The sequence below is a fragment of the Linepithema humile genome, chromosome 3 (genome assembly GCF_040581485.1).
Source record: "Linepithema humile isolate Giens D197 chromosome 3, Lhum_UNIL_v1.0, whole genome shotgun sequence".
Classification (NCBI taxonomy): domain Eukaryota; kingdom Metazoa; phylum Arthropoda; class Insecta; order Hymenoptera; family Formicidae; genus Linepithema; species Linepithema humile.
The window spans coordinates 22,006,966-22,033,380 of NC_090130.1; the positions used below are offsets into that span (position 1 = coordinate 22,006,966).

General features: G+C 46.4%; 1 protein-coding gene across 5 annotated transcripts in view; it reads left to right on the forward strand.

Annotated features, from left to right (window-relative positions):
• LOC105668717 (uncharacterized) overlaps positions 1-26,415 on the forward strand; it is a 178,916-nt gene that overhangs the window by 128,358 nt on the left and 24,143 nt on the right. For 2 of the 5 annotated variants that reach the window (XR_001100153.2, XR_010889494.1), the window contains one exon: positions 24,189-24,738. The exons of 2 other annotated variants lie outside the window; for them this stretch is intronic. The gene's annotated coding sequence lies outside the window, so the exon portion shown is untranslated. Of the gene's footprint in view, positions 1-3,275; positions 4,037-24,188; positions 24,739-26,415 lie in introns of those variants that run through there. One more of the 5 variants, XR_010889495.1, reaches the window with a different exon arrangement.

A 26,415-nucleotide genomic window follows, 5' to 3' on the forward strand; every position in this document is an offset into this window, starting at 1 on the left:
TAATTTAATTAATCGCTTTGTTAGTTTGCAGTAATGGATAATTAAAATTTTATAAATGACGATAACGCACAAGCGAGACCCGCTTGAAACACGTTTGCGCCAGGCGGATATTTCCGCGAAAAGATATTTCCACGGCTTCCATTCGGCGCCGAGTGAAGGAATCGCGCGATTGGCGCGCGGCATCTCTATCTAATTATCGCGGGACACTGTCTCGGTGTTCCGCAAGCAGGACGCAGAATGACAGTCATTCTATATCGGGGCACCGATATCGGTCCGTCGCTGCCTTGCTTCGGCGAGTTCGCTCGCTCGCGGCCGAACCAATCACGGCAAAGCCGTTCCCGCACCGGAAACCGGAAGCGAAGGAATCTCACGCGGCACGTGTGTGTACGTGGCCGCGTACGCTGCGCACTTGCCGCGTGTGCGTGCGCGCTCGTGAAGCGAGAAGGGCGGCGCCGGCGGGGCGGGAGGGAGGAGGATATTGAGAGCGACTCGCGGCGCACTGGACATAATTTCCGCCCGACGAGATCGGAATTGCTAATGACGTCACTACCGCCTCCGCATCATTCACGCTGCCGCGTACGTAGCCCCGATGGCCGGTTACAAGTTACTTGCGAGCGCATCGCTCCGTTGCGTATCGGGAAGCTGCGGGTTCTTGTCGCATTAACCCTCTCGGCCGCTTCAGGGGCCCTCTCTCTCTCTCTCTCTCTTTAACATGGCTCTGCGGAATTTATGTTCCGAACCGGCGTCCAGTTCGGAACTTGCGAGCTCGACGTGCACGCGTCCTACGCTTCATTCCGCTCTTACGTTGTCCGTGCGGGGATTTTAAATAAAACTTTTAATTATTAAATAGACATCGCGTGCAGATAAATACCAATTGATTTCGTCGTATACGTTTATTATCCTTTTCAAGTAAACGTAGTGAAAAATACAGCCTTTTATATATGATAACGCGGCTGTCGATGGTCTTCTAATGTGCACCTGAATTTGACGTGGATTTTCACGGCTGCAGCGTGACCTTTGATCGTTCATCGGCGAGTAAAGATATAATGGCCAAATGTAATTACTTCGCGTCACGACGCGTTTGTCGTCACTGTCACGAGATCGTTAAGGAAATATATTGGCGACGTGGTGTCGCGGATGAAATAGACTGCATTAACGCAGGCTAAAAGCGAAGGATCTCTGACGAAGCTCGCTCGCTGCCGACGCAACGCGCTTTTTTTTTTTTTTTCCAACGACTGACTCCTGGCTACTGTTCCCTATTAAATGGCGCATGAAACTCGATATATCTCTCGCGGTCATTGTCAGAAGATAATAAAAAAAAAAAACAGGGGGGAGAGAATGAGCGGAGAGAGCGGGAGCGCATGACGGGCTCGTCATTCCATAAAAACTGTCCGCCGTGAAAACCAGCTCGTCTACCAACCGATATACATCCGCGCCGGCGTTTCTTCGCGAATTTCAATCGCCACTGTCGAGCTCGCTTGGCAGTCTTTCTCATTAGCGTCACACACGCCGATGAGGTTTTTCATTAGTCCCTCGCAATGCATTCCTGTTAGACAGCCTCGTGGCGACATCGCGACGCACGAGGGACATCGAAGGGATGGCGAATGTGGCGATGAAATGGGAGGGGGGAGGGGTCCGGGCGGAAGGGGTCGAGAGACATTTTTAATTACCAGCCGGAGGTACCGGCTCTGCCTCTCCCCTCGCCATCAGCTGCCAAATATTTCCGGCGTGTCATTGGACGGCTCTCGCGCACTCACCGTCCAACCCGTCCCCTGCCGCCCCGCCGCCGTCGTATCTACTGAATTACTTTCGATTGTCACGGCCTCGCGATCGCGATATGATTTCCGCATTTGCGCATCGTCTCTAACTGAATGCGGCTTTTAGGAGTTTGTTATTTTAGGTAGCGCGCGATCGCGTGTGGGCGCGTTCGTTATTATCGCATCCTTTTGTGCGGTCTATCAAAAGCAGGAGGATTTCGGGGCATTCAAGGCATTATTTTATTGCCATCTTATTTTATGAATTAAAAACATAAAGAGATTGGAAAATAATGATTTTTTTTGCCACGGACATATGTATTTTATAGCATAATTTGTAATGAGAAATACAACAATAAATGTAATAATTTCCGAGAATACTGAGGATCCGTTTTTCTGTTATTACCGAGATTGGTACGCTTGAAGTCGTACTTCACGCGTGCATCCTTGAGACGTCACTGCGCACGTTGATAGACGAGAAAAACAGCGCGACGTGGGAGAGACCTCGATGGCGGAGCGTACGTGGCAGAGCCCGCACGCATCTGCCCGAATGTAGAACGGGGGGTGGAAGGGTAACGTATGTGACGTCCACGAGACGGCGTTAATATTTGAAAGCTCCTGCTGGCTTTCTCATCCTACGCCTCCACCTCCGGTTTTCCACCTCCGCTCGATGCCGAGTGACACCTCTCGTACGAGCGGAGGCACTTGACGATTATTTATTTATAGGCAAATGAAGTAGAGGCTCCCATTAATTGATGGGCTCTCAGTGGCCGCCAGTCCGGGGATGACGTCTATCATTTTAATTTGCCGCGTCGTTATTAAATCGTCCCACCCCCGCGACGAGAAACGCGCGAGTCAGAGAGACTGTACGCAAGAGGGAAAATCTCTTTGCCTCGCGAGCTTTTCCAGCGTCGACGTCTGCGCGTGGGGAAATTAAGGCGGATGAATTTTGTTATACTTATTTATGTTTACACAGACCGTTTACAAAGCACTATTAAATACGATATTGTTAAATCATATTTTGAACTTTTGTTTGCACGATAAATTTTCCCCGCGATCTCGGGACAGCTATTGGCTGAAAGTTTCGATTAGCAAATTTATCTTAATCCCGCCGTAGAGCTGCACGGCCTATGTTGGTTCCGTCCGTTGATTAAATTCTCGTGATTTATGTTTTTATTTTCTGTCAAATATTGATTCTACCATTAGGCGATCTCTTCGTACCCTTCGCCGCGTCCCAGGAGGGTCTCGAGTGTTAGCTGTAAGGGCCTCCGCGAGGGCTCCGGTTGTTTTAATTACTTTTTAATTTCTTTCGGAATGGCGAGGCGTGCCTGCGTAATTCGAGGCATTTTTATTGCGAGTACGAGCCACTTCATTTCGCCGGATAGTTAGTACGTGCGTAATAGTATATGTATATCCGTACCCGCACTGAATAATATCCAGACCGTGAACAGTCGCCGGTTTTAAAGCTCCAGGGACGAGTACATCACCCAGAACTTTCTGCACGGTCCGGAGAATAGCCGGAGGAAATTAGTCTACGGCAGCAAAACGGAGCCTCCTCCGCGGCGGCGCGTTTATTCCTTATTTTTTTTCCGCCGTCTCACTTTCCTCGGGCGCGCATCCTCGAGAGGATGTATATAGTGACCCAATTAAACATACCTGCCACCCGCGGGCGTAATATTAATATCGTAAGCTAAGTTGCAGCAGCGTAATAACGATGCATATGACGCGATATCATTATTGAATGCTTCAGCGTAATTTAATAATGTTTTAAATATAACACTTGTTTTTTTTTTTTTTTTTTTTTTTTTGCGATATTGTACAGCATTATGTCGGTGTGAAAAAGGAGCGAAAAGATAAGAGCAGTGAGAGATGTATCAAGCGAATAAAGCCCGTCGGATCCTGCGCGAGCAATTAAAGATTAAAGTGAGCTTTTTCAGATCTAAATACAATTTTCCACTGCGCAGAAAGTACTCTATATATCAACACCCTATCTGCGATGATCTAAGCCGCTTAATTGCTCACGTTTCAGCCATAACGCCAGCAATATGTTAGTGGGGGATCGACGAGCGTCCCGTAAAATCCGGGCAGCGGTAGTATAATCAAAGTCGTCTCGCCGGCCAAGAGTTAGCCTCCCGCGACGAGACCTCGTCGTCGCCGCTCGTGGCTTTCGGGAAGAAGGTCGTCCTGGAGTGACGAGCGGGAGAAGAAGAAGAGAAGAAGAGAGACGCGAGCGCGAAAGAGAGAGAATGCTCGAAAGGATGGAGGACGCTCTCCGTCGGCGGGTAAGCCCACGATTTATGGTAGCGTCGCGACGTCCGTCTTCACTCGCCGTGACGCCCTTCCACCTACTACTCGAAAAGTCCGATGCCGGGAGAACCGCCATGCGCGACGGGAAGCCACGTAGTCTTCCTGTCCATATTCTCCTCGTCTATGGGATAGGGATAACGTGCCGCCAAGATGTAAATAACGCGCGCGTATCCCTCTCGCGACGATAATATCCCGCTGTAAATCCCGTGATGCCTGTTTCGCGCTCATTTGAATACCTGATTAATGTCAGATTAGTCATCAAAATAGTACGCGTGCAATTTTGTATTCAAGTATTAGATTACTTATTTGAGCGAAAATAACTTGACCTTTTTTATTTCTACTTTTTTTTTCGAAATATTCTCGTGAATATAATGGACTGTTCCATAAATGGAAATGAGATGCGAATATAACGTAAAACTTTTTGCAGTGTGCAGGCGGTTATCCTTGGAACACAGGCGGAGAAATATACACGACAAACGCGACAACGTGTTTATTTCTGCGCTCGGCTGAGATCGAATATCAATTCAATCATTTCCATCGTGTTGTTTCGCACAATTTCGAGCGTCGTTCGTCGACTTCATCGTTGACGGTGAGAATTTATACATTTTATTATTCAGCGTGCGATACTCCGGCTAGTCGCATTTCACGCGAGATCACCGCACAATGGATTCATTTTCGGCGATGAACGTATCCGGCCTCGCCGGCGCTGACGCGATCGCGTTGTTACTCGAAAATTCTCGCCGTGAAACGGGCGGACGGCCAATAAGAGCGGCGCGAGAGAAAGGGCGCCGGCGGCTACCGCGTCTCCTCCTCTTTCTTTCCCCGTCCGCGGGATACGGTATCAGTATGCGCGGTACGATTCGGCCACATCTCGCGCTCATCCCTCGACTTATTGCGGCTTAGCTCCCTCCACCGTGGCACACACACGTCGCCCGTATTCGTCCCTGCGGATACCCGCCGCACCGTCGCACCCTGAGCACATTCCCGGAGCCGGTGGCTCCGTACACGCGCGCCGGGCTTACACATCCGCCTTGCACCCAAAGCCTCTAAATTGTTTCCATCATAAGTCCAGATACTCGCGACGCATATATACGCCGGGATAACCCGCCGCCGCCTTCCAGAACCCGCCCCGATCCTCCGTCGCGAAAGGTGCTCGTGAAATACGCGAGCCACTCGTGCCATTAAAGCCCCGATGATAAGCCCTACGGCCTACGAACACGTCTTTTTCTGCTTCTGGCATTTCTTTTGTACGATCTTGTCACGCTGGATTCGCGGTCGCGCAAATACAACCGGAATGCCGAATTGCGCTCGAAAAGTATTGTGTTTGAAACGATCTGGAAAATCTTTATACTCGAGCTTTATTATATTCTCTGTTCTATTTTTCAATGATAAATAATTGCACAAAGATCCATTTGAAGGATTCATGTTTAACGACTTCTCGTCGAGATCGGCGCGTATGGCTACCAGATCCATAAGTCTCTCGCGTCGGGATCCTACGGATATTTATCCGGTCCGTCGGCTTCGACGCAGAGGTATTAAAGTGCCAGTAGGTGGTCTCTTTGTGGTAGAAGGATAAAAATGTGAATGGTCTTTGGAGTTATTGGCAAATGTACATTGAAACGATATAACGTTTTCTGCTCAACGTTTTGATGCACGGGTATGACGTTAAATGCGATATGTGCATACATTTGAGACTTGACGGAAGACAAAAGAAAATTCAACAGACTTAATTTTTAACTTTCAAGTTTTCTAGCGGTTTTACAAAGATTATTGAAATATGATTTTTATCTTAAATTCTAAAATACAGTCAGAATGATTAATATAATGCTTATTTAAAAAAATGTATCGATATTATAGCTTGACAGCACGTATAGTAAATCTGTATACATCTTGGCGTATATATATTTGAGACAAGTACGCAGCGTATGATCGATACGTGAAGATCGTTGAGTAGGCTACACACACGGCCTCTAAACGTGACTTGAGCTGGCGCCGTCAAAGTGTCGCAATGCGGTACAGAAGATCTCATACGTGTTTTATGGGCACCGGCGTGTAAACTCGTATCGGAATAACTGTGTACTCGGTGGCTGAAGGGTGGAGACGGGGGATAGCCGCCGGGGGATGGCTGAGGTGTGTACGACGATGGAGTCGGTGCTCGCGGGGGAGGATGAGGCGAACTGGGACGAGAAACGGGACGGGTTGCTGTGCAGGGTATACGACGGGATCACAGAGGAGAGAAGGAAGGAACGAAGGACGCCGGGACGTGCGAGGGGATGGTGGGGGGGGGGGAATGGGACGGGATGATAGCGAGGTCTGATTACGTATTTACTAGGAGCGGAGGCAGGAGCGGAAGAGAAAATTCGCTCGGTTCCGCGGTTCCACGGACGGCTGTGCGACTATTTGAATTATGCATGGACACGGCTTGCCTACAACGTGTATTGTTTGCGGTACGCGATTCCGATTCTTGAGAGCGACGGTGTACGTATGACGCCGTAAGAACAAGTAAAATCCCACGTTGGGCTGTATTATTCCTCGAAAACCCAGCCCAAAAGTCACGTTTAAACTCGCACTTTTTCATTAGAATTTTTACATAATATTATATTTCGCTTAGAATTCTTTATCAAATTTATATTTATAAATAAAATTATGAAATTTCGAGATGTTATAAATATGTGACAAGAAGTTTTGAGAAAATTCAGTTCTATTCTTAATGTAATATTATTTAGAAAGTATTATTTATTGTACTTTATCAGATAGAGTTTATATCATCTTTTTAAACAACACATGATTTATGTTACACAGATAGTCCGACAAGAAGCAATATGCTTCACCGAGAAGATTATTCTTGCAAACTGTAGTGGATCTCATAACGGCCGCACAGCGCGAACTAATAAATCCAGTCACTAAATCCTTTCAGTGAAAAACTACACAGTCGAGGAATCAGCACGCGTGCATTCGCGGAAACTGCAAATTCTCGACCCTAGGTTCTCGCCATTCACCATTACCGCCCCTTCGTCCCGCGCCAGCGTTCTACACCGCTGATCGTCGCGGACGAGCTTACGTTCCTTTTTGTCAAGTCCCCGTGAAAAACGTCGCCGCAGCTGCGGAATGCTAATGTTCAAGCGTCGCAGTTCCGCTTCGCACTGTAAGCTGTATGTCGGCGCGAAACTCGGAGGGAGAAGCGGGCGAAAAGCTACCGGCGATTTCTACGAGCGGTGCACCGTGAAATTCGACGCGGTAAATCCCGATATTTCGAGAAGCCGTCTTCGTTCCACTCGCAACGACATTTCCGGTCTCGTGCGCGATATCGGCGAGCATTGTTTTACGTTCGAGCGCGCGCACGGTTCTTAATTTTGGCTGCAGCAAGTAGCTAGGTGCCGAGAATCGAAAATCATTCAGGAGCTTGCGATATTATTAGATCTCGCTAATCTCTCTCTTTCTCTTTCTTTTTACTTTACTGAGAATATTGCACGAATAGTTACGAAATTTTTCTCTAATCGCTCTTATAATTGAACAGTACATTTTATTAATACAAACTAAAGAACGTTACTACCTGATGGATGAACAGCAAATCCCGGTCAGTTAAAGTCCGTAATTATTATTTGGCCAACAATTATTATAAGTCTTTTATGCAAGAGCCGTATGAAATGTTCATAGACACCGATGTTTGAAAACATAAAAATTTCGACAATATAATATATTCAACGATTAAAAGCTTATTGTGAATGAAATAAAGTTTTGTTCAATATATGTATTAATTTTTTAACAGCTTTATTATTTTTACATTATTGTTAAATTAAATTGCGATAATTCCTTGATAACAATTTACAATTTACATTTCTCCTCGAGTTTCTCTTCAAATTATAAATTCAAATATATGTTATTTTGTAAAATTAATCTGTATTTCATGTAACGTGTTTATTGTGGATTTGCGCGTAATTTATATTTGATATGCCCTCAGGACACACGCACCAATCATTACATTCGTAGTCATCAATTTATCTCTGAATATGGGTGCGCGATGCACGTTGGTCTCTCAATTCTTTAATTACTGTAATGGAAGGGTCAACCCGTACAACTCGCAAACACACGGTGATATTTTTATCGTAATATTTCCAGATATAAACAACGCAATATGTTGCATTTCTCGAAGTGGTCGTGCAAAAACTGCGTCGTTTCTTAATCCGATGTGACGCATCACCGATGCGATCGAGCGAAGTAAATAGTCCGGATTTCGGCAGAGGCACGAAAGAGACGAAGAAACCGGATCTCTGTGTGTGTGTGTGTGTGCGAATATAGCTACGTACTTGTGTGAATGAATGAAAGAAAGAGATAGAGAGAGAGAGAGACTCCATAGTCGTCGTGGTCGCCTTAAGTCTCTGGTTGTTAAGCCGTGAGACGAATTCCTCTGGATGCGCTTCTTGCTAACGCTAACGCCGCACCTAATCTGCCTTTCGCCTCTCCTTCATCCATTTCGGCTACACTGCTCGACTCTCTGCAGCTATGGCGAAAAGCTCTTTCCGTGCATTAGGACCTTCTCAACGAAGAGCCGCCGTCTCGGCTGTGCGTGGAATGCTCAGATGCTAAGATCTCCGGCGTTGCCGTGGATAAAAAATTCTTCGTCATAGGCTAATTATTTATCCAGGTTTATGAAATCGCAATAACATTCAATCTCACCGCGCGTAAAATATACATTAAATTTTTTACATTAAGAGATGTTGTTTTATTAAAAAGAATATTAGTTTTTCCTAAGCGTGTTTATCCTTGCAATAGATGTATAAAATTATAACTGTAAAAATATGGTCGCAAGACATGATACGACGACCATACGAAACCAGAAATCGGAGCGAACGAGAAAAAGAGATATTGTAGAAGAAGAGTCGACGAGAGGTTTCGAAAAAAAAAAAGAAGTCGGCAATCCCGCAGGACCTTATGAAAATTTAGCTAGCAACAGAGTCCTAAATCTCATTAAAACGCGGAACCCGCCGCGGGGTCGGCCGGCGGGGACGTGTCGGGGTTGCGAGCAGAGGCAGGGTGAATTCGTGGGGGAAAGAGGGGGAGAGGGAGGGGGGGGATGGCGAGGGAGCCGCTGACTGCAGGGATGCCACCCTAATTACCTCTGGCTCGATAAAAAAAACGAATTAAAGAAAAGAATGAGGTGGGGCCGAGGGTGGGCTGCTCGTGACAGCCAGCTAATCGGGGTGTTTAAGAGTCTACACTGATCGCCAGGGCCTCGTTAAAACCGGGCGGAGGGTAGGGCTCTCGCCGCCTTATTTTTGCCGGGCGTGATAATGGGGGTTGCTGGCAGGACGAGGTGATGGCATAGGCGGCGCGGAGAGGCGGGTAGATGGCAATGGGAAAGAATGCTGAATCGCATAGCCGCGGCTATGATTTACGGGGCCGGGCTCGCGCCACTTTGCATACCGATCGACGCGAAATCGCACCCGGTTATTACGCGATGGTCACCGGGAACCTCCATGATTCATCGGCTACGTGCGAAAAACGGCGGCGAAAAATTGCAACGGCCGCCGCCACCAATTTCGACCTAATTAACCGCGCGACTAGCGCCGCTTTCGACGACCCTCGCGCGAAACCTATTTCGATGCCGTAAATTTTACGCGCGCGCAAGTGCGATTATAACGTATTTATTACGCCGATCGATCGCCGAAGAATCGCTTCCGGTCTCTTCGAGAGTGCAGGCGTTTACTTGGCGTGCAAAGTGTAGCCGTGATACGGCTACAAAATTGTTCATACCGAAAAGTTGTTAAACACTTAGCACGTTGAAAACGAGGAAATCGCTTTATGGCGCGAGTAATTAAGCGCGCAAAGAGACAGAATGTTCGTCCACTTTGCTCTGCGGGACGAAAAAGGACTTTTCGCTCAAGATAAACAATCTCGACAAAAATCGACGATTTCAACATTAATAATGAGAAAGAGAGAATATCGCGCGACCTTTCCTGCAGCCAGCGAGGACTTCTTGTAATTAAATAAAGTCACTTTCTTCCATTCGCTATTATCTCTTATCTAAGCGCAGCGACGCCGCTGCGACGGCCGACCGAGGCGCGAATTCTCGATATTTTATTTATTTAGATGCCGAGATGAGAAAAAGTAATCAAGGGTGCGCTAATGGAAGACCGGACTCTTCCCCGTTTCTGCCGGCGAACTCTTTTTGTTTCTGTTTCTCCTGCCCTCGTCCTCCTGACTACCACCCCTCCATCCCCCATCACCTCTGGTCTCTCCCCCCCTCCTCTCCCCCCTCGCCCCTTCGTTCCATCGCCCACTATAATTACGCACCGACCGGGCGCTCTCGTGCGCCGCCTCGCTCCGAATAAATAACGCAAATGAAACTTGTCTACCTCACTGGTAACGACAGCGCCTCCGCGCTTGCCCGACGCGATATGTTCCATAAACGCAAATGTAAGCTTCAATTAGACGAGCGTGGTAATTGCTGGATCGTTAACACAGTGATTAATTAACGAGAATCGCTTATTCAAAACTGTGCTTCTCGCGGGTAAATGCCAGATACGTACCTGCTCGATTATTTCTTATTCTGTTTATCGAATTAGAAATATTTGTCTGTAAATATACATTATTTTGTTCGAATATATTTACGAAGAATACATGAAATCCGACTCTCAAGTATTTTTTTTTTTTTTTTTTTTTTAATATGCGTTATTACAATAGGATGGCTGACCTCGTCGAGGGTGTTCTCCTCTCTTCCATTAACACTTCGATTTTATAATCAGCGTCGCACCCCGCTCCGGTCGCACCACCAGCTCTTTCAACGACCTCTTAAATTATCGCCCGCTCGTATTTTTATCTAAATATGAAATGTACTAGCTGCGGATCCCGACACTCTACGCCGCTCCGCGCCGGTGATACGTCAATCGGTCGATTACCGATATCAATTATTGATACGTACCCACCTACACCCAGCTACATCCGGCACGAAACGACGCGTACGCTCGTTCCTCGTGGACTTTTATTGCTCACGCGAACAATTTTCTCTGATCCCCGTCGCTTTTTAAATATTAGATTTTAACGTGGCGCCGTTTCAAGTCTGTTATTGACGAAATTGAAAGGGCAGTGCATTTTGTGACGTACATGAGTTTTCAGCATTTTCCTTTCGACGTCACCGTTGTCGTTCGGACGAACGTATCGAAATTAACTCGCATTTTCTCTGTGTATACGACTCTCTCCCTCCTACCTCTTGTCTCCTTTTTTTTCTTCCCTCGTTCTCCCCCTCGTGAACCTGTACGCGGACCATCACATTGCGCCTCAAGGAAATTGAAACATCCACCGCCTAGAAGCAACGTGAAACCATGATTTAGAGAACGGTTTGAGTTATGTGCGCCCTCCTATATTAAAATATTTCGAATGCAAAGCCATTTCGCACGCTTACCCTGCCACAATGTTGTTTCCGCTGCGACTCTGCCTGTTTTCCTGGACACTACAAGCAGTTTTCGACTCGCGATGGTTATCATATTCTTCTCAAATATAGCGTGGAAAGAATTACACATCTACATTATTAAACAATTTAAAAATGTAACGTAGAAAACTCGATAGTTTGAGGCAAGATAGAAAAATTTCTCGTAAATTAATTAAACAGAATTCAAGTGAATTAATTATATTATTGCTTTGGTTCGATAAGCTGAATGAATAAATTGAAATTGCGAAGACAAAGTTAGCTTTTCTCCACGCGATGAACAAGACAAAACTGTATTCATTCAAGATGATTGAATAAATACAGTTTCCAAAATTCGATATTTGATATATATATATATATATATATATATATATACTATATAATTTACTTTCCAGACAACGGATGGCTATTTACATTGCATTAAAAATTCGCGCAAATTCGACTTAAATAAAATCAGATAAAAAAAGAGACTTAGAACCAATACACCGAAATCTAAAAGAAGCTAAAGAGCGGTAGCTAAAATTGGCCAACATTCATAAAAACGTTGATTTGTTTTTCAAGCAGATTTCTTGAAAATAAAAAAAATCATCAACATGCGCTAAACAACGTTAGTTTTTAACCGTTAGCAGTGATGTGACTACATACTGATATTCAAGAATGCAAGTTGACTTTGTAGACAGCGGCATCTTACTTGGTCCAAAATCGAATTTGTTTCTCGCGACGATCCATTATCGAGGACCTCCCATTCTCCTGCGTTCGAGAGGCCTCAACCTTCTCTGTTTTCTTTTTTTCCTCGAGTCTTCGACGAGCGCCGAGACGGAGGCTCGTGCACGTACACGCAGGTAGCAAGGTAGCAAGCAGGCGGAGAGGATGGACCATGCATTATGTATAATACATCACGTTATTGGTTCCCTCAGTGATTCCACCCCTTGCCGGCGTTATCGTGTACCGCGGCACGGCACGGCACGGCCTAGTAAAACATAAGCATCGGGAAACGATAAATAAGAGAAACGTGGCCCGCATGCCGCGCCACGTTTTCGCTCTCCCGCTGAAACCCGACGGCGGGAAAATGTCTCCGGTCTCTCCCTCTCGTTCTTCTCTCACCCCCGTGTTTCGACCCGCATCTCTCTTTCTTTCTCGCGCGCTGTCTCAGCCGCGACGTTCCGTTCCGATTCTGTCTCCCTTCTGGTTTACGAGGGTAACGCCATCCACCCCTAGACCGCGGAAACGTCGTTGGAGCTTTCTTCCGAACTCTCGAGCACCCTCGAAAAGGAAAAACTGAACCACCACTTTTCGATTCAGCCCCTCGACCTATCACGTATGCGTACGATCCGGGACCCCTATGGCGATACCGCTATACGTGCTCTTCCGATATTACGCCAAATTGTTTAGCTTATTTGTAAGGATTTATTGTGGGAATCCGCGAGATCAGCCAGACAATTCGGATGAGCGTGGTAACCAAATCGTTTGATAGATATTTATAGAATGGTTGAAAAAGAAGTGCATTATCAGATTTGAGAAAATGTTTATAGAATCGTTGAAAAAACGATGTCTTTAATTGATGTATTCTGCGAAAAATTTAACATTATTATGAGATTGGAATTTTTACCGCACGCAAAGTCTGTCAGTTCAGATTAATCTTCGATGATATAAAAAAGCAATCAAATGTGATTTAGGACTCCCGCAAAATAATTTATATTTCTGCGAAATCGTATCTCGATATCGTTATCGAAGGCATCCGCAGTCGGGTCGAGCCATAAACAAAGCAGCGGCGTCTTCGCCGTTCGCCGACGAGGAGAAGAGACCCGGTATCGCCGTACATCATCGCGAAGGGACGACAAGGCGTGATGATAAAAGAGGGGTAGCAGAGGCGCGGAGGCCGAGGGTGGCGGGTCGTATGTAATATCGGCATTAGGGAATATGTCAACATTCATCACGTTATCAAGTTGGTCGCACACACTGCGTGTTGATACACAATTATGCGTGGCAGCGCGCCGTACTCTCGCCGTTCTTCGGCGTCGACGCTCGCTCGTTGGAAGCGAAGAGAAGGACGCGCGCCGACGAGGATATACCGGGCTAGCGAACCGCCATTCCTTGCGAGGCGAGAGACCATCGGACGTTTGCCGTACAGCACTACCACGTGCCACGCGTGGTGATCCATGACTCCTCCGAGAGAGAGAGAAAGAGAGAAATAGGAGAGAACGAGAGGGAGAGAGAGAGAGAGAGTAGGGGGATGAGGGAGGCAAGAGTTAGGGAAATAGGTTCGGAGAACTTGTTTGCTCCGTCCCACGGGCGACCGACTCCTCGACGGGAATACGGAATCGTGCGCGTAACGCGATGTGTTGAAATTGCATGCGGAGGAGGATGCAAGCGCATCTATGAGCCACCAGCTCGCTTCGAACCTTCGATTTTCGAAATCGAAGATCCGGGTCTATCGAACGCCCGCAGTATTTTCTCCTTCGGACGTTGCTAGCGAGATTACGTTGCCCGTATTGTACGTTGCATATGCTATCTTAGCATCGGTACGACTATCTCTCTTTTTACGTTGGAATAAAATACAATTTTTGTTAAATCGGTTAGTTGTCGGCGAAAATGCGAGCTGACAGATTTATTGCATTTGAAATAGACCAATGATCTTATAAGAGTGCATGAGTGAAAACAAGAGGAAAAAAATAGGAGGTAGAGAGGGAGAGAGAGAAAGAGAGAGAGCGAGAGATAGGCGAAAACTCATTGAGAATTCATGCGGTATATACGAGGACTCTGGAACTGAAGATCGAGCTACGGCGGGCTGGCGGGGCGGAGGGAAGAGCGCGCGGTGCTCGCGTATAGAGAGGACAAGGAGAGTTAGGAACGGAAGGAGAAGGAGCGGTGGAAAGGGGTGGCGGGTGAGCGTGGTGACACTCTCATTTCGGAGAGAATTTACAAGCAGCCCCCTCGCGTGCCTCGCATAGTCAGACCTAGTCCGACCTCTTATATATATTGCTGAGCGTAGCCAGCAGTCTGGCATAGTTAAGTGCGCTTCTACTAGATGTACCTGAGTGCTTACGAAATTCATTGACCTCGAGAGCGGTTGTCGCGGAAATGGTTGAGCAGGATGATCGTGCGCCCTCCTATTGCATAGCGAGAACGTCATTAGTTCTGCATATCCCGCACAGGCGTAAATTTATATTCATTTAACGATGACTTTGTGCCTTCTCACAGAATTCCTGTGACAAGTTACACTTTTCACGCGGCTTGACATCGGACAAATGTCTCAAATCTGAAAGATAAGGATTAGAAAGCTCACATTTATTTTTACACGAAGAAAGATTTAATATTCTTTTCTGTCGAAGAAAATCAAATATATTTAAGTTGTCTCGCAATGTGTTCTAGGAATCTGTTTCCACTGCTCTGTTGAATCATTCTCGTGATAACGAAAAATAAGGGCAATCTCGGCGTCTAAATATGAGAGAGAGAGAGAGACGCTAATGAACCAAAAGCAGATAGGCAGTTTGCAGTATCTTATGCACAGCGCGGTTGATACCGTAGCGAAGGCACGAGGGTGAGTCCCGAGCGTGATACGAACGACCTTACAGGTTGCCACGATTACCTGGGGTGCAGGTGGCCGAGTTGGTGTCGGTACCACCCCGCGCCGCCCCTGCGTCAACACCCAACGATCCACCTAGCACCCACCCATCTCTTTCGTTTCTGTCTCGCTCGCGCTCACGATCGCCATCATTCTCGTACCAGCTCATTGCTCCCGGACACGCAATCATTATGCTACCCCTGCGATACCTCCGACCGACGGGTGGGCCACGCCAACGGAATCGTTGCGCCATTATGGAAGTTATGTGGGCGTGCACGATTGCAGTTTGCTCCTTGCCAACTTTATTTACGAATTGGATCGCATGACGATACCGGCTTGACGGGGTTAGATGAAACGCGGCGCGATGCCTGGCCCGTTCACCGATTCTTTCCTAAGAATCTTATCGGCCAATCTGCATCACAATGATGCACCGTGGTCTCTACGCTGATGCGCTTGTATTTGATTAAATTTTTATGGCGAAACATTGCTATAGATTGCGACACGCTTCCTAAAATAGCAGAAATTAATTTGAACTACAATTACGAAAATTGTTGGTAATAATTTCAAAGATAATTTTGTGATTTTATTTTTTATTTACGTATTTATATCAATATATTTATATTAAATGATTTATATAAATGATTATATATCAAATAACAAAGACGAGAAAAGTATTTTGCATCTAAGTTACATTTTTTCAGTGTATTTTTTTCTTTCTGTTTTTGTGCTTATTATCTTTAATATTTACGAAGACACAAAGTGGCGAAAATCGTCTGTGGCCAAGATACGCCAGTACACATAGCGCGCTGCTGCGCATAGCGGTTGGATAGCTCGGTTGCGGGCAAAGGATATGATAGGATAGGACAGGATCGGTATAGAGCCAGCGTCGTTGTAGGGAATGGGCGAGGGTACGTGTCGCCGCGGGGGAAACTTACATGCATATCCTGAGGGAGGCCGCGCGGCGTCAGGTTGGCACAAGGGTGGCAGAAGTTACGGCGTCTCGACGACGCCACTTCCTAAGTCTGCTCTAGCATTACCTTACCGTCTAACCTACCTACCACCATCCCTCCCTCCTGCCACTGCATCCGCGCGAGGTGTTTCCGACTAGAAACCCCCGGTTCTATCCACCCTCCAACTACTCTCTCGCCGCCGGAGCAGACTCTTCTTGGGACCCAGCCGGTGCCTCGGAGCTACTTTGAGCCGCTCAAAGCGGCACTGCCGTCTTCCACGCAGTTTCCATACGAAGGCGAGAATATAAACGCAGCCTACAGGGTTGTAGAAACAAGATGGTGCACTGCGAGAGAGAGTCCGTCGCGAGAGTTGAGCGAGACTCGCTGGAACACACGGGCGAGGTCGTCCCGGAACAGACGAATTTGATGTGCCTTCCGGGCTAACGCGGTAACAAGTTTGCAGGCAAGTTTTCTCGAAGTGGGTTGGGGTAGGCCACGGAGGTCGGAATATTAAATTTGTTTAACAAGCCACCCGCTCTTACTTCGACTCCGCTAATTCCGCGTCCTTCGTCCGGCTTCCGGTGCTTCTTAGACCGAAATTAAATTTCGTCTAATTAACGACCAGGAGACGGAGTGCGCCGGGTCCGGAATTCCTGAAGCATGGCCACACTCCAGATGGCACGTCGAGTAATCTCGAAATCGGCGAGCGGGCGAAAAACGCGAATGCGAATAAATCGGCGAGCGAATAAAGAGCGCGATTTAAATAAAAAAAAAAAAACGGTGCGCGCGCGTGTCGCCTGCCTATCGATCTCAAGTCCGTCGCAATCTTCTCTTGCGTAAAGAGGTCGGTATAACGGTTTATCTGACGGAGTGATGCCGTTCGACAAGAAAGAGTGCGCCCGCCGAGAGGAAGAGGGATATCTTCATCCATATCAATTACTCCGCGATTAGATGGATGAAGATATGGGTTGCGCGCAACGCTCGGATCGCCTCAAAGAAGACAGTTGTTTGTGGGACGGGCGGGGGGGGAGGGGGGCGGAGGGAGGGGGGAAAAAAAAAGAGGACCCTCGCCGAGTGAGGACACGAGAAGAGGTTCGTCGTGCCCGTCGTGATTGACAACGCGTCTGTCACAGCGGCGATCCTGATTCTTTGATTGAGCGCTGTCACTCCGTAGATAAGAAACGGCCCGGCGAATATCTTAATGAGTACCGCCCGTGGCGATCGCTCTTGCCCCACGGCGTATGCGTTTTACGTACTTAATTAAACCGCCACGGCCTATTTACACCGCAGAGTATTGATCCCACCGTTGACATCGCGAGGCGGATCGACACGGACCCGTTGCCAATTAACGCGAGCAATCGATCTTTCCTCCCGACATCCTGCCAAGTTACTCTCTCGCTAGTTATACGCCTCTTAAATGGGCGAATTGGATTGGCGACCTGTAGAAGGCGAGGTTTGTGCTCTTTAAAGCTGTCAGTTCTACAAAATAGAATTAAATATACGTATGACGTATTTTTTCTCGTCGATATTGATGAGTTTAGAAATAGTCTTGCGACACGCACTGATTTATGTTACGCTACAATGTAATTTCTCTTTGGGTTTGAAATGAGAACTTTCTAAAAAAAAAAAAAAAATGCGTATAATAAAATACAAATTATACAACAACAATTATCTAATTATTATGTATGATTATTGATATGTCACGCTTAAAAGGATTTCCATGTAAGCTCTGAAATTCCAAGGAAATCTCATTCCACCCATTGTGCGTGCACGCAGAAAAATCGCAGAAACGACGAGGATTCGCTAATCGCCGCCGATAGGGCGTGTACGATCGCGATATCGGAATCGCAAAGGCGGGCTCGTGCTCTAGCACTTGAAAGGAGGAGACGGACGGTGGGCTCGGGCCGGCCAAAAGGAAGCGCGGAGGAGTCGAGGATACGCGGTGCATGTAAGACGCGACCGTTATCTTGTCGATCAAACAATTAACAATGCGGCAAGGCGGTGTACCGGCGAGGCGACGAGAAAGGAAGAACCGGCACGCAGGAGATGCGCCTTGATCAAGGGGCTCGAAAGCCAAGTCCGCAGCCAAGACCGCCTGGGGGAAATCGGAGGGGAGTGAAGGGGGTGAGGTGGGACAATCGAGACTCGGCCGATCGTCCAATCGCGGCGGGACAGGTTCACCTCTAGTCGATGTCTCCTTTTCGCAGTGTTACCCGTTAATTACCCATTAATTAGCCGTCCTTTAATTGCCCGCCGACCGCGCATGGCCACGTAGACTACGTGGGCGGAGAAGAACGGGGTCGCGTCGATATCGGGTGCGTCTCTTCTTCTACCATTTCTCCACTCGATAGTGCTCATCCTGATCCGCTCGCATCACACCGGAACACAGACTTTGCTATTTGTTTCAGTGTCGATATATATCGAGTTTTAATGTCGATAAGATTATCGCGGAGTAATCAAGTTTTTTTAATGATAAAGAATTTAATAGTTTTAATTCATATGACATTTTTAAAACTTTTGTTTTTTTGTCGTGTTTAATTTTAATTATTTTGAGATGCCCTCAAGATAACTGGCAAGACATTGGAGTATTTTAAAATATATACATTGTTCATAAAAAGAATCGATGCACTCTGATGAAATAATTCTAGGCAAGTAACATTTGGCTTTATCAAATATTAGTTTGTAATATCTAAGATATAGATTTTTTTTAGCAAGTAGTTTTTATGCTGTGATATTTGTGTAATATAATATGCAAGATTTCACTGGATGGAAAGATTTATTTTGAAATGTGTCGATTTTTTTTTATAAACAGCGTATTATTTGACAAGATTTAAAAGATTAATGGCTAAGATTTTTAAGAGGGAAGATATGTTGTCATTGATGTCTACAACGTAGATGTCTGATAATACGTAAAGAGTATGGCGAATGAATGGACATGCAAAGAGAGGGACTCGAAAGAATGTCTCGTGATATTCAAGATAGCCGAGACCGGGATGCACGCTTAGGCGGGTTGAAACACAGCGAAAAAGCGATCGCTTCATAAGTCAACGCCAATCAGGGAAACGCCGCTTCGGTCCGGTGGCGTAGCGCCGATAGAAAAGAACAGAGAAGCCAGGACCGAAACGAAAACACGCTAGCAGAAATATATAGACTCTTATTTTGTTCGCGACGAAACTGGCAACTCGCCCATGATGCGAAAGGGGGGGGGGAGGAGAGCGAGGGAGAGAGAATGAGAGAGAGAGAGAGAGATATCGCGGATATAATGGCACAAAGCCTCTTTGAATCTCTGAGACGCGCCGACCCGCACACGGGACTTCGCTATCGACGATCTGCTGCATCGTATGCAAATCTTCCTCCTTATAAATACATCAGCCTCCGCGGATCTTAGGTGCCCCTCTGACCCGCCGCTGCGCCTTCCTGTCTCTGTCGTTCTCTTTTGGTCGCGTCTATTCACCGTTTCTAGATGGACTGGCGTAGCTTTGACTGAAGATACGACCTGTCTCGTGATAAAGAGAATAATGTCGGAATGGAATGTGAAAATTCTAGAATCGTTTTTATTTCATAAAAAGATTAATGCCATAAAAATAATTTATTTTAATAGAAAATTATTAAGTTGAAGTTATGTGAATATCAAGAAGAATTAAATTAAATAATTCAACTTTGTATGATTTGATTATAAAATCACATTAAATATCCAACTGCTCAATACTTTTGAATAGTTTTTAATATAACTTGTCGGAAGTTAACGGATTATACTTTTATGTGACATGAAATAGCATCCAGTCAAGAAATATCGAATACTTTTCTTTAATCGTGACTTCGCGGTATGTTCCTCTCTAATTAGCTAATTCTCCGCTAATCTTTGCTAATTAGCGCACGTTGCCGGTTTCGCCTCATTATTACAGAAGTCGAACGTGACGTCGGTATTAATTAACGCGCGCCTATTGTAAGTGTAATAAAGCCGACATGAGATATAATTCGACAGAATGCAGCCTTAATTATCTCGCTTGATGTGCTTTAAAGTACAAACACGAGTACGAGATCCGCGGCACCGGAGATACATGCCGCCGGATTCGACACGTTCCTTCGACGGCGTTCTTTTCGATATCGCGATATAAATCTCGATTCGAACGGGCGTGGAAGGCGGCCGCGCCGCTCATTTTTCGCGGTGAAAGCGCATGGAGATGGGGACCACCGCGCGAAACGATCAAATGTTGTTTCGACGGTGATTTAATGCAACAGCGTGCAGGTGTCCACCGGGGTAGGTATTCGCGCATTGCCAAAGGCCTCGGCAATGGGAATCGGATTTGAAGCGGCGCCTTGCATTTTGATGGGCCTCTGATCGCTCGTCCATTCTTTCTCTCTCTCTCTCTCTCTCTTCGTCTGATCGTCACTGTTGTCGCACAATGAGACACGTATCATTCTTATCCTGCCACATCTTGTCACGGAGCCGTTGTACTTAAGGCATCGCGCCGATTATAACAATTTGTTCGCGCCGTCGGGGGCAGGCCTGACCGGATTGCCAAATGAAACGCCGGTGCTTCTGCTTGCAAAGAGAATCGCTGCGCCTTGTCTTTCCGAGAACGCCTTTTGGCCGATGTTATCGGCACGATAACGTGCCGATGTGCGTTTTAGCGTTATTATTCGATATCGGGAGAAGTTTATAAATTTGCACTTATTCGGTGCACAATAATATTCCATATCGAAAATTCGAATAAATTTTCCACCACCAGAATTTAATTATATATTTATTAAATATTTTATTAAATATGATCATAATTAATTATAATATGATCAATTATAGGTCTCGGTATTAGTTCGGATATCACATTCAGGAAACCCCTGTTTCCTCTTTTGTCGTTGAAACAAATCCAAACGCGCCTCGTTAAAACGTGCAAATTGTTATCCGTTGTTTGTACCGTGGCTCAGTAATTATCGCGAAATTAATATTTATGAAGTATGTCGGTGCACACGGATCCTGATTAATTGTCGAATTAATTCGATAATTAATTGTGATATAACAAAACAATAATTATCGCGGGATTAATGTATGTTAAATATATATATCGTCCGGATGTGTTTGCCACACAGTTGTAATAGGACGAAAAAAAAAATGGAAGATTACAGTCGGATTATGCGAAGTGCGTCGAAGAGCGTGATTACGCCAGGCGAACTCTCCCCTTCGGCGCAAAGAGGAAAACGTTATTCTTTAATTACAGATGACAAATGGTTCGTTTCGGCGGTTATGCGGCCGGGGTAAAGCGCGGCGGATGGACGGGTCGTACGCACTCGTTATTTCGTACTTGGAGCATGGCGAAATGGGGGACACGCCGGGCCACGCAATAATGCTGGCCTGAAAAAGCTGAAAAAGAGGGCCAGAAGGGCAGCCATTACTTCCGACGCTTCGCGCCCAAACGATCGCCATTTGTCTCGTCGCAACCGGCGTTATGCAAAGAGCCGTCTGCCAGTCGATGACTGCCGCTCAATGTTGCCAGAGAAAGTTGCATATAAAAGTTACAATATAAACAGCGTTGCTCTTCGCGGCACGCGAACGTTTCCTGATTTCGATTATTGAAGCTTCTCTTCGTAAAGTAGAATGTTTAACACTGCGAATGATCCTTGATAGTAGTTTTCGTAGATTATTTGTGGACAAGTGGACTCAGAACTAGGCACAAGATTACGCGAAGCGATAAAATTGTGTTGTAATTTCGAGATTGCTTATTAAATATTGCGCGTATAAAATATTTCAAAAATTTTATTAAGCCTTTCCTGAATTTTACATGCCTCGGTTTATTTATATTTTATGAAAGTAATACGTATAGATGTTTTTCTTTAGGCATATGCCTCCTGTGGCAACAAGAGGCATGTGGATCGTGCGTATGTAAAAGAGGGTCGAGAGGTGAGCAGATGAAGGCGAAGACAATGTATGCCTTCGCCGCTGCTGGACAGAGATGTCACAGTGCGTTGGACGTGGATATCTCCTGCGGAGGTCTAATGTCTTTTTCGTACTATTGTCAATTACAATTTATTGTTCGCTAGGGTGACGCTGCCTTTTGATACGTTTTACATGTCAGAAATATCAACGAGGGTGCGCGACAAGTAAATGCGATACGATCAGCAAAATTTCGGATGTGTCATACAAAAATCTATTCTTTCCGTAACTTTATCAGTGATAAAATTCTGCAAAACTTTAGAACTCGGAATAAGCGAATTTAATCATATTTGGATTTATATTTTTTAAACTTTTTTCAAATAAAATATGGTATTTTTGATATCTGCTGGCCGTTTTATTAATAACATCAATTTATTTAAAAAAAAAACTGTATTGATCTTTCGATTGTTTTCAGGTCATAGCGTAAACTATTGTCTGGGTAGAGAAAGAACATTTACTCGAATAGCATTCTTTTGGTTTTCCTCCAGTAATCTCTCTCCCGCTGTTTCTTTCGTCGATCGTTAGCCGGTAGATATATATGTGTCTATAAAATGTGAAGGAAGCACAGAGTCAGTTGAGTTACATGGTGGACGATGGTCGATCCAACGGCCATTAGCTCGGGGTAAACAGAGCCATACTTTATTCGAGGGGCGTCACTCTTCTTTCAGCACGGTTCCGCTTCTTTGTGTGCGGCAAAACTCGTAATGTTTTCTGTCAGAAATACCCTTGAGGTCGAAGTGGCAATTGCGCTACTGCGCGTTTAAAGTATTATCATTTCCGGTTTCGCAATACGCCTCGTAGATACTTCCATTAAACGGTGCTGAACATCGCCTCGACATCTCCCAGCGATTGCGCCACCGATGCTTCACGATTTCTTAATTTATAGCGCGTGTCCGGGATGTAAACAGTTATATTCAGTAATACTGGACTATGTTTTTTTTTCTGCAATTTGCCGTTAATGATCCTCTCAGTATTAAAGAAATCCGTTGAATCATTGAACGACATTAGCAAGGAAGCTTAATGCGAATGTTGCGGCACGTGGCGGAAATCTACTGAGGAGAAAACTGCACGTGTAGCGTCAGAAATCCCCAAGTGGCCCAATTAACGCGCCGAACAAAAGTTCGTCTTGCTATTGTTCTTATTGACGAGGGTTGTTGCGACCCGAAACGTCTCTGATTCTTTGTCGGTTTTTTCCAGGGCTCCGGCTAAAAAATATATAGCGATTATTGACACTTTATTATAACGTTTTGTGCATAAAACGCGATATTTAATATTTATTACATTTATATAGTTTATGTACAAATACGTAAAACAAGTGTTGCATACGACAAAATATGACATATGTATATGAAAAATGTTAGGCAAATTTTGTAGCTATCGCGTTCCATATTTAATAATAAAATATATTTTTTTAATACGATAAAAATATTTTTTTAAAATAAAAACAATACATTTTCTAGTGTAAAAGTAAATCAGTTTGCTTGCTACTGTTTAATGCTGAAAGTATGACGGAACTATAGATGCGAAAATTATGCTAACAACGGAAGTTTCGCAGACAGGAGTCGCGCGATGGGGTCATTAACAATCGAAGACGAGACCGTCGATCGCAGGAACGACCTTGCCGATCGACTACATGCATCGCGCGTTCTTCCTTTCACGGAAACTTCTGGCACGCGATGCGGATAGCTTTACGACGTGCACAAAGTAACGCAGGTTAATTGTCGAAAGGTTAACGTACGAATAACGACGGCTCGATGAAGAAAACAACAATCGAGGCGCGAAGATTGTCGCACTGCAGACAATTAATTTCTATGCCACGAGTGCATCATATGTGTGTGCAATTCATTTTAATATTGCATATCAAATGTCATTTGCAGCGATTTGTATGCAGACACGTTACCAGTCAATACCGATACGCCTAGGTATTACTAGTTGCGTATTATTATGTTTGATAAAAAATTTTCTAAAACTTCTAACTAGCAATTATATTAAAGCAAGAACAAATAAATCTGCTAACACTCGAGGCGGTTTTTAAATTAAAAATCCTCCCTCTTCGTCGGCGTTAGAGCGTTCGAGTTTGCGATTTACATACCAACTCTGTCGCACAGTGTGTACGCGTCTCGCGGCCGAACGATCGGGACACCGGGGGTCCGTCAAAGCTTCCCCCGGAATAAGGTGGGCCGTGGGGAACGGGTCCTTTTAACTGACAATAAATTCCCGATTCCAGTCTCACAGCCACGACGTGTCTTTCCAGGTCCCTCTCTTTCGCGACGGGGAAATACAAAAAGGCGATTCCGCGGACCGGCGAACGAGTTCTCCTTCTCGTTGTATCTGGGGAACCTGAAGAAACTCTACGGAAAAAGGAACACGAACGCAGGGGGGGGAGGAAGGGCGAAAAAGCGTCGGGCGAATAAGCGGTAGAAGAAAAGGAAGAAAAGGAAGACGAAGTGGAAGAAGTGGAGGGAAGAAGAGGACGCGGGAGCGAAGAAGACGCGCGCGGGAGGCGGACGGAGGGGAGGGAAGCATGGTCGGACGTTCGTTAAATATACGAGTGTATTGAAATTCCGCCTCGAGACGGAGCGCGATGGGACCCGCTCGTTGTGGAAGGACAAGATCGCATGACGGCTCGAGGGCTTGGGAGCCACCCCGCTGTTTTGAATACGATCCTTCGTCCGTAAGTCCTCCACCTTGGTGTTGCCGCGGTGTGTATAAGCGAGCCGCCCGTATATACGGATACCAAGCAGGACGCCAAGCAGGAGGATCGTCCTGGCTCGAAGACGACAACGACCCGACGCGACTCTCAGGTACGCATACCGTCGTCCACTCTAATTTGAATGTAACAACGTTCCGTTCGGCTGCAACCCGATACCATCTCTGAACTTCCCGGCCACGAAGAAGTCCCCTAGTCGTCCCTTTCTCCTACCGCCGTCCTCACACCGTTTCTTTCGTCCTGCTCCCCCCCCCCCCCGCTCGCACTGATGATGATGCGCGAAAAACACCATTCTAATTTATCCAGTGATGACGAAAAAATATATATATAAGCATTTTTGTGCATTTTTTTATTCTAATACGCGTATTCTTTTGTATTACGCGACGTAAGATGATATGCTTAATGAAACGCATAAATCCATCCCGCTGAATGGATCCGAGCGCGTCGATGGCAGTTGACGCATTTTCAGCAGGCTTTCACGGTTGACTTTCGTCCCGGTTTTCGAGCTCCCGCTTGATTTCCCCGCGCGTGCGAATAACGCGGCGAGCCTCGAATAAATCTTGATCCATTTGTCCATCCATGTCGCGCCGTCCAGTCAATTTCCCCGCGATAGCGCGGAAAGATGGCGGCCTCGCGTAGGCGGCGATGCGCGCTGTTTACACGTTCGGCCGCGATGGTGTTTGGTTATATTACATGCAGAGTACGCGATGACGGGTACGTGTCTCCGGGATGATTGACGGACGATACACGTCGTCCGTCGCATCGCAATGCAGGACATCGCCCGGCTTCCCGGTAGCCGGCATGACGCGAATCCGCAAGTTCTAACTTGCCTCTCTCTTGCGTCGCTCTTTCTCTCTTCGTTGGACGGCACGAGAGGCGCCGAAAGAGTTTCCGAGGGCGAGGGGGGGAGATCGGGAATCTTCCGTAATTGCGAATGCAGTCGTCGGTTCGGCTCGCATAGAGGCAAGGACGATCTCTTATCTGCCGATAGCCTCCGCCGTTCCAAGAATCTCGGGGGCATCGCGCCAAATTACTATAAATAGATGCTAATCGATGCGGCGGGGGGGAAAACGGCCGGACGCGGGCCGAATATCCGCGACGCGGCCATGCGTTCTGCGTGCGGCAGGATGCGGGAGCATCCGGATGGGTGTCGCGAACCGCGCCGCGCGATTTTGGCGCGGTCGCGCTATGGTTGCGGCCTGACCACTCGGTCGTTTGCATCGCGGTTGTCCGCGTCGCAATATATACACGCGGAACGGTGAATACACAGGTGGGAAAACAGCCCGGATACGCGGATACGCGGAAAAGTCTTGTCGAGAGATCTTCCGATGACGTTTGAATTTTAATCTATATCAAGCTGGTTTTAGCAAAGAGAAACTAAAAGAATCGTCACGCTGCGCCGGGGAAAGATGCGAGTATTTGCGTATCGCCGATAAAAATCCGCGAATCGGCGAGTCGGACCGTATTGGAAATAACAGGTGACAGGTTCTTTTCTACCGTTCGAGGCAACGTCGACGTCTACCGTTAATTAGCCGCTGACAAGAGGACGCCTCGTATCTGGGATTCGTTTTTGTGCGGTATAAAGTAAGCTACGTATGTACGTCAAGCGGCACGGCTAGACAGGGGGAGGAAGTCAGTCGATTGCCAAATGGAAAATATGTAATCCGCCCGCCTGCCGACGGTCCTGCGGACAGCCGAGGACAGGCTTCAGAAAATGAATTTCCCGGCGCAGCGCAATGCCGTGTGTAACATCAAAAGAGACCCCGGGGCG